Below are 9,915 nucleotides of genomic sequence, written 5' to 3'. Positions count from 1 at the left end.
CTCGTAATAGAGGCGGTCACGAGTCTACAACTCCCGAATGCCATTTGCCACAATATTGGCACTCTGTTCGTCTCGACGATCATTGCCAACACTGGCGATCGAAGTGACTCGCGTGCCCATAGGGGGTCGATCGCGGTCTCGTCTAGAAAAGCCCGAAGTGTCTCTAGACCGGCCTAAGCCATCTCTAAATTTCTTTGATGACTGTGGGAAGGGCTTCCCCGAAGACCTCTTCTGAAACTCCCTTGCTCCCACTTCACTTTTCTTTTCTCCATATCGAGCTCCTCGGCTTTGCGCTTCGCTCGACAAGAGCCACAAACTCTCGGATTTCCAAAATGCCAACATACAGCTTTATATCATCATTCAGTCCATCTTCGAAGCGTTTACACATCACAGCTTCTGAAGAAATGCATTCGCGCGCGTACCGGCTAAGCCTCACAAATTTTCGTTCGTAGTCGGTAATCGACATGGAACCTTGTTTAAGTTCAAGAAATTCCTTCCGTTTTGATCCATAAATCTCGACCGATATACTTCTTTCGAACTCGGTTAGAAAGAACTCCCAAGTTACGTGCTCCCTAGGCACTGTGAAGTCGAGTACTCCACCAATAGTAGGCGAATCGCGTAGCAAGGAGATAGTACACTTTAAGCATTCATCGGTGTACATGATAGCTCATCGAGTGCGGATAGTGTTGTCCAACCAAAATTCAGCTTGTTCTCGGCATCGTCGCTATCCGTAGCTTTAAATTCAGTAGCCCCATGTTTTCAATTCGTCGATTGGGGCTTACTTGACCTTATTTGGTCGATTCGGAGGTATTGTAGGTCTTGGGGTTGCATTAGTCGGGAATGGAGGTTGTGGAACAGTAGTGTTAGTTCGAATGTATTGGTTGAACCAATCATTCATCACGCTATAGAAGGCTTGCTTAGCCTCATCATTCGGATTGCTAGCAATAGGTTGAGAGTCCGCCGGCATTGTCCCTTGCGCGAGAGCAGGCGCCACACTCTCCACATCATCAGCTATTGCTCGGTTGGGATCGGGATCCATGGCTATAAACAAACACAAATTTTAAAATGTCAGAAATCACCACACTATCAATTATCACTTAATGGCATGTATAGCTAGACCCCAAACATATCACGGTAGTCCTAGGATCGACTAAACCGTAGCTCTGATACCAATAAAATTGTAACACCCGAACCCGAGACCGCTGCGGTGTCGGACACGAGGTTAACAAGCCAAAACCACTTATAGCACCGACCAACTTGACATTTCCAGGCAAGCTGGAAAACTGCATCACTGTTTCCTTAAAAGCATATCTCGAGTTACAGAACTCGGAAACTGATTCCGTAAATTTTCCTGAATTTAGACTCATATATCCATCCCTGGACTTTTTCTAGAATTTTGGTGTGGCCAATTGGTACAGTTTATTAGTTAAAGTCACCCATGTTACAGGGGTCGACTACACTGACCTTCGCGTGTTACAACTTGAATATCTCTCTGTACAGGGTTTCAATACTGATTTCGTTTGTTTCTAATGAAACTAGACTGAAAAGGAATCTGGACATATAAGGCATGACTTCTAATTCATTCTGGATAATTTATGGTAATTTTCAAAGTCGCGACAGGGGACCCAGAAACCGTTCTGGCCCTGTCTCACGAGAACTTTAATATCTCTCAGTATCCTATTCATATGATCGTTTCGTTACTTTCATATGAAAATAGACTCGTCAAGGTTCGATCACATAATTTATTCACTATTTAACACCATTCCTAAAAATTTTGGTGATTTTTCACATCCACGTCACTGCAGCTGGCAACCTCTGTTTTTAAGGTAGGCTTTACCTATATTGTAGTTCCCATGGACCAACTATAGTCTAGTCATACTTAGGTCCACATATGATCATATTTAGCCATTCCAATGGCTGATCATGTGACCAACACTCTCATTCCAAACCATAATCACATCATGAAACCAAATATAATTACAAACCACATATGGTCAAATTCCATACTCCACTTTTACGAACCATTTTCGCATGGCCGCACACATATACATCACAAAGTACTTAAAACAACCGAGGGTGGTCCTATACATGCCATATCCAAAACTCAACTAAAGGAGTACCAAAAGGGCTTTGATCGTGTGGTTGACTTCAACTTCTATGATCCCGAATCCGATCGCTAACGAGCAAAATCTATAAACAGAGAAACAAAGAAACGGAGTAAGCAATTTATGCTTAGTAAGTTTGAGCCATAATATACACACAACCAAAGCATAGCATTCAAGTAGCTAAACAATAATTCATATGCACAATTTCTCAAAGACATGCTTACTTCACAATCCCAACTCTTATATTCATACACAAATAACGGCCTAGTTAATGCCGATAGCTCATTTATCATTAGAGCGAATATTCATACAAGACTTACTCATAGTGTCTGAAGCACACACAAAACATACCTTGTTGTTGGGAATTTCACAAGTGCATTAACTGAAAATTTTCCAGCAAGTTCAAAGATCTCGAATCACATACCTTCGAGTTTATCCGGATATAGCTACTGTTCAAACGCCGGGACATAGCCCGGTTATGGTAACCCGCACAAAGGCCTTGGGACTTAACCGGATATCACAATTTGCACAATTGCCTTGGGCTTAGCCGGATATCATAACTCGCCTAATTGCCTTGGGCTTAGCCCGGATATCATAACTCGCACAATTGCCTTGGGCTTAGCCCGATATCACTCGAACATTCATACACATCTTTGTTTCAATTTCATAACACAACTTTTATGCACAATTCACTTAGCAAAAATATCATTTCGCTCAATGGCCACATACAAAGGCACAATTTCGATTGCTTATTACTTCATTCAATCGAATCAAAATCTAAGTTTCGATACTCGAAAACTTACCTCGGACGTGGTCGAACGATTTCGACGGCTATTCGACGACTTTTTCCTTCCCTTATCGGATTTAGCTCCCTTTGCTCTTGAGCTTAATTTAACAAATAAATTGGTTTTATCATTTGAGCATCGAAGAGGAATTCAAGATACCTAGCCAATATATATGCTCATTAGGCATCAAAGTCGCATATGTACGAAATCACGAATCGAACTCAACACATTAGTTAATATTCCTCTTAGCGAATTTTCTAAGCCAAGAATAGGCATCAATATGCTTGCCTCTAACCGAATGCATGCACACCAATTTCCCCTCATGTGGCGAATATGCATGTCCATGTTGAGGCCAATTATGCACTTAATACCACACAAAACAGCATGCATTTTACTAACTAACGCATTACATATTGTAGCTCAATACACATCTCTCATGTACTTCATAACCAAACATCATCACAAGCAAATATATACCTTGAAATAGTATATATGTCATGCCAATACATCATGTGCAAACATGTATACACATATAGGTGCAAGGTCGAATCTCAAGGGGTTCATACCCATCCAAACACAAATTTTACCAATCAAGTAACAAGCATAAATCATGCTCATGAATGCACCATGGCGAATACATCACAACCATACTCTTTCAACTTCGGTCATGGTTAAACAAAGAATTCAATGTCCTACTCAAGAATACTAAAAAGAAATTTCAAGAGTAGTCAATCCATCATTACATGCATCATCAACAAGCTTCACATTTAGCATGCAATGGCTTTAACACAATATCAACCTTGGCCAAATACCATTTTTCATGGCATAGCAAGGATTTGAACCATGGCTAACATGCACATCAAGTTAGCAACCAAAACAAGCATGAATCTCATGACACAACCTCAACATACCTTAATCTTGATGCAAGTATAGCCAAATCTCCTTCTAGATCTCTTCTAAACTAAAAATGGAGCAAAATTTCCTTCCTTCTTAGAATTTTCAGCCCAAAGAAAATGAGAATGGATGAACCAAATTTTTTCTTTTCCTTTCTCTCAACTCAAGGCCAAGGGGGGAAGCATGGATGAGACCATTTTTTTCTTTCTTTGCCCATGCTCTTTATTTTATTATTTCACCCTAATGCACCAACAAAACATGTTTCATGACATGTTTTGCCCATCCACTCTTGCCATGGCCGGCCACTTCATGTTGAGGGGGAAATTGACATGCAAATCCTTATTTTTGCATGCATGTTCAACTAGTCATCACACCTTTCCCCATCATACTTTCAAAGTTTACTACTAGGTCCTTTCTAATGAAATTCACATTTATAACTCTAAATCGAAACATCAAAATGTCACACATGAATTAACACATATTATAGGCATCAAAATAAATTATAAATTATTTTTATGCCTCGGTTTTGTGGTCCCGAAACCACCTCCCGACTAGGGTCATTTTTGGGCTGTCACATAAAGCATCCTAAATTACAAAGTAACAACAACAAGCATATCATATATTCAGCCTTGTAGCACCAAATAACTTCATAGGAACGAAATTCACCTTAATAAAACCAAATGCTATTGCACTTTAAATTTACTAGTAATAATTCCTTAAAACATAATGCTTAACCTACAAAATTTCCATAACCCTTATTCATTCATAAATTTTAATCAAAACATCATTAAAACTCGAATTTAAAACAAAGTTGCAATCTCTATTAACCAAATATGGAATCAAGATCGGATACACAAACAAATCCCCTAACACTCCTTAATGATGCGCACAAGCCCATAAAAACATGAATATACTAATACATGTGAACACGTTTTTCCCTAACACTTTATAAAGGTGTATACAAGTGCCAATACGTATATATGCGCACAAGTGCCCAATAAAATGCACACAATTCCCAAATGTTTCCACCAACATGAAACACATTAATTGTCATATCAACTATACTCGAACTTCATTCAATATCATTTAATAGGACATTTTATATTAACATAAGTCAATGAGCATAATTCTTTATTGTTAATCACTAGAAATTGCCATGCAATAGTCCCAATTTAAAGCATCAATCATAGTCCAATGCATCCACATAACGTCATTATACATCCACCAAACATGAAATCATCACATTAATGTAATTCAACACATTTTAAAAAATCATTAGTAGCGAAATCCTAAACTTAATAACTTAATAAATTTATATTAAGAAATAAGAATAAGATAGCAAAAGTAGAAACCATCAATTTAAAAAAAGTATGCCTTCCCTTAACCTAGGAAGACTCGATTACTTTCTTGGCTACAACCATTAACCAAACAATGAAACAAGGTTAGATAAACATGATGAAGTAGAAAAAATAACTTAAACTAATCATGAAATGCATTTTGATGTAACGAGACTTTTCTCTCTTATCCAAAAAAGCTCATGAGAACTTTACTCTAATCCAACCCAACCAAAACTAAAATCTAACATTAAAAACATCATTAATTACTTCAAAACATCTAAAAACTACTAACCATACTATTAAAAACCCTTTCTCTCACTAAAACCTTCCAAGCACTCAAAAACAGCAACCTAGGTATCTCTAATCAAACTTTGTTCTAACTTAAATTTTAGCTTAACTCACTCCAGTCTAAACTCAGTTGTATAAAGAATCTAATTCAAAAACAACAAAAAATGCAAGAATCAAAGCTTCATCTCACTAACTTGGAAAAAAGCCCAATAATGGAGAAAAATAAAAAATATAAAAATATAAAAATCAAGTTTCAAGTATCAAGATTCATGAATTAATGTTATAAAACATTTTAATTTGCAGCAAAAATCAAAGATTGATTAAAGAAAATCAATTTTTTTCCTTCACCAAAATCTAACGTAAATTGCAAAGAAAAGAAAAGAGAGCAATTGCTTCAAAAATCTTGATAGAAAAATCTTTATTTAATAATGATTTCAATGAAAAATAAACTCCCCTTCATTTTGCATAGAGCAAGAATGTTGAGAGAATTTTGGAGAATTTTTAAGAGGTTTTGATCCCACTTTTCAACAAGAAAATTGTTCCCTCCAACCATTTTTCCAAAAAGAAATAATTGGAGAAGTAGGCTTTGTGACAGCCCAAAATTGACCCTAGTCGGGATGTGGTTTTGGGACCACAAAACCGAGGCACAAAAATAATTTAAAATTTATTTTGATGCCTATGATATGTGTTAATTTGTGTGTGACATTTTTGATGTTTCGATTTAGTGTTATAAATGCGAATTTCACTAGAAAGGACCTAGTAATGAACTGTGAAAGTATGATGGGGAAATGTGTGATGACTAGTTGCTCATGCATGCAAAAATAAGGATTTGCATGTCAAATTTCCCCCAACATGAAGTGGCGGCCATGGCAGAGAGGATGGGCAAAACATGTCATGAAACATGTTTTGTTGGTGCATTAGGGAGAAATAATAAACAAAGGTGTATGGGTAAGAAAAGAATAAAAAAATGTGTGTGAGTGTGGTATTCCCCCCATTGCCGTGAGTTGTAGAGAAAGAAAGAAAATTTTGTTCATCCTTTCTTTGAGCCAAAACTAAGGAAGAAGGAGGATTTTTCTTCATGCTTGGTTTGGAAGAGATCTAGAAGGAGATTTGGCTAAGTTTGCATCAAGATTAAGGTATGTATGAGGTTGTGTTAGGAGTTTCATGCATGTTTTGGTTGCTAACTTGATGTGCATGTTAGCCATGGCTCAAATCTTTGTTATGCCATGGAAATGGTATTTGGCCAAAGTTGTTATGGTGATAAAGCCATTGCATGCTAAGTGTGAAGCTTGATGATGATGCATGCAATGATGGATTGTCTACTTTTGAGTAAGATTTTGAGTTTTCTTTTGTTTAATCATGATTGAAGTTGAAAAGGGCATGATTGTCATATTCGCCATGATGCATTCATGAGCATGGTTCATGCTTCTTGCATGTTAGTTAAAATTTGTGTTTTGGATGGCTATGGACACCTTGAAATTCGCCATGCTCATATATGTATATATATGTTTGCACATGATGTTTGGTTATGAACTAAGTGATGAATATGTTTGTTTAAAGAAGAAGATGTTGAAGAATGAATGTGAAATTGCAAGCACATTCGCCTAGCACACATATGAGTGCTTGATGCTATAATATAAGTTTTGAGCTACAATATGCAAAGCATTAACTAGTAAAATGCATGCTGTTTTTGTGAGGTATTAAGTGCATAATTGGCCTCAACATGGACATGAATATTCGCCTTGGGTAGCCTATTGAAGGCCTTAGCTTTTCCTTGATGCTCGAATGAATTGTATTGAATTGCTTGATGTAGTATAAAATGTGCATGACCATTGTGTATTCAAGCTAAAGGGTGGCCATATGACCATTTAGACTCCTTGTCATATTCGGCCATAAGCTAGCACAATGAGGTTTTAATAAATTGAATTTGTTTGAATTAGCTCAAGAGCTTAGAGGGCCACAATTGGACAAGGGGAAGGAAAAAGTGATCGAATAGCCGTAAAAGCCGTTCGACAACATCCGAGGTAAGTCCTCAAGAAGTGACCTTACTTGAATTATGTGGAATGAAATATGGATGTATTGATTATTGATTTATGTGTGTATGAGTATTCGAATGATACCCGGGCTAAGTCCCGAAGGCGATTATGCTAGTGATTATAAAACGAAAATAAATATGTATGTCCAATGATTATTGATGTATGTGTGCATGAGAAATTGAATGATATCCGGGCTAAGCCCCGAAGACAATTATGCTGGAAATTATAACCGGGTTAAGACCAAGGCAATTGTGCTAGTGGCTACATCCGGGCTAAGACCAAGGCATTCGTATGAAGTCATTCTATTCGGCTAAGACCAAGGCATTTGTGCAAATCGTGATATCCGAGTTAAGTCCCGTAGGCCTTGGTGCGGGTTACCATAACCGGGCTATGTCCCGAAGGCGATTGAACGAGTAGCGATATCCGGTTAAACTCCGAAGGTATGTGATTTGAAAATTATAAGCTTGCTGGAAAATTTTAGCTAATGCACTTGTGAAATTTCCCAATGACAAGGTAAGTGTGGTGTGTGCTTTGCGCACTAGGAGTAAGAGCGTATGAATATCCGCTCCTATGATGGAACGAGTTATCGGCCTTAACGAAGCCGTTATTTGTGTATGAACATAAGAGTTGGGATGGTGAAGTAAGTATGATTATGTGAATGTGTATTAATGAAATGATGCATTTGGCTATGTGAATGTATTGCTTTAATTAAAGCTGATTTTATTGCTTGAGACTTACTAAGCATAAATATGCTTACCCCGTTGCTTTGGCTCTCAGTTTTATAGATTTTGCTCGATGGCAATCGGATTCGGGATCATTAAGGTCGAAGTCATCTACACTATCAAAGCCTCCATCTTGGTATAATTTTGGTTGGAATTTGAAATGGCATGTATAGGACTACCCCTTGTTGGTTTAAAAATGTGGTGATGTATATGTATACGGCCATGCGAAAATGGCTCGTAAAAGGAAGCATGAACTTAGACTATTTGTGGTTTGTATGTATATATATGGTGTCATGATGTGATTATGGATTGGAAATGGGAGTGTTGGTCACATGATCAGCCATTGGTATGGTTAAAATGATCATATATGAACCTATGTATGGCAAGACTAGTTGGTTCATGGAGACTACAAAATAGGTAAGACCTACCTTAAAAAAACAGATGCTGCCAGCTGCAGTGACGTGAATGTGAAAAATCACCAAAATTTTTAGGAATGGTATTAAATAGTGAATAAGCTATGTAAATGAACCTTGATGAGTCTATTTTCATATGGAAGAAACGAAATGGTCATAGGAGTTACATGTTAAGAGATATCAAAGCTATTGTGAGACAGGGCCAGAACGGTTTCTGGGTCCCCTGTCGCAACTTTAAAAATTTACTATAAATTATCCAGAAATAATTAGGAGTCATGCCTTATATGTACAGATTCCATTTTGAGTATAGTTTCATTAGAAACAAACGGAACCAGTATTAAAGCCCTGTACAGAGATATATTCAAGTTATAACGCGCGAAGGTCAGAGCAGTCGATCCCTGTAACATGGGTGACTTTAACTAATAAACTGTACCAATTGGCCCGACCAAAAATTCTAGAAATAAATCCATGGATGGATATATGAGTCTAAATTCAGGGAAAATTTACGAAACCAGTTTCCGAGTTTTTAAACTCAAGATATGATTTTTAAGGCGACGGTGACGCAGTTTTCCAGCCTGACTGGAAATGTCAAATTGGTGGGCAAAACATGTGAACTTGGCTTGTTAACCCCTCGTGTCCGACACCGGCGATGGTCTCGGGTTCGGGGTGTTACAGGCTTGGTCTAATTTCAACTTAAGGACCTCTAACTCTCCACGTCACACTTTCTAAATTTCACACATTGACCTCTCCAATTTTTCTATCTTTATAATTTAGTCCATAGGTCTTAATTAGCAACTCTAATTTAATCTCTTAATAATTCTAATTAATATCAACCGTAACCATTCTTGGAAACCTCTCAATTTGACTTCCCAGAATGGCTTGGTCTATGAAATCGAGCCCAAAACCAAATTTATTGACATCGAAGAAAAATTGAGTTTTTGCAATACATGTGTAATCTTATGAATAAGGTTAGTGCACAATGAATGTCATAGTAAATTGATTTACAAACGGATTTAAGATCGTTCAACTTAGGTCCAACCAAATGCATGATTACTAGCCGTGGCTAATACATATTTGTCTCTACTTTGAAGTTATTTTCGCTTTGATAGCCAACACAAACTATTGCTTTATGGGGTTTTAGATATCATAATACTTCTCACATAAGTTACCTGGTCCTTGTAACCCCATAATATAAAAAGTCATCTTCCACATAGAATGTGACATCCCTAATTTGACCCTAGTCGGAAAGTGGTTTCGGGACCACTAAACCGAGTCTTATAAGTAATTAAAAGTTATATTCTATGTTTATGATGTTAGTAAATGCATGTGTGAAAG

Source organism: Gossypium arboreum, chromosome 4 (assembly GCF_025698485.1).
Source record: "Gossypium arboreum isolate Shixiya-1 chromosome 4, ASM2569848v2, whole genome shotgun sequence".
Lineage (NCBI taxonomy): Eukaryota > Viridiplantae > Streptophyta > Magnoliopsida > Malvales > Malvaceae > Gossypium > Gossypium arboreum.
Note: the sequence above shows the minus strand (reverse complement) of the source record.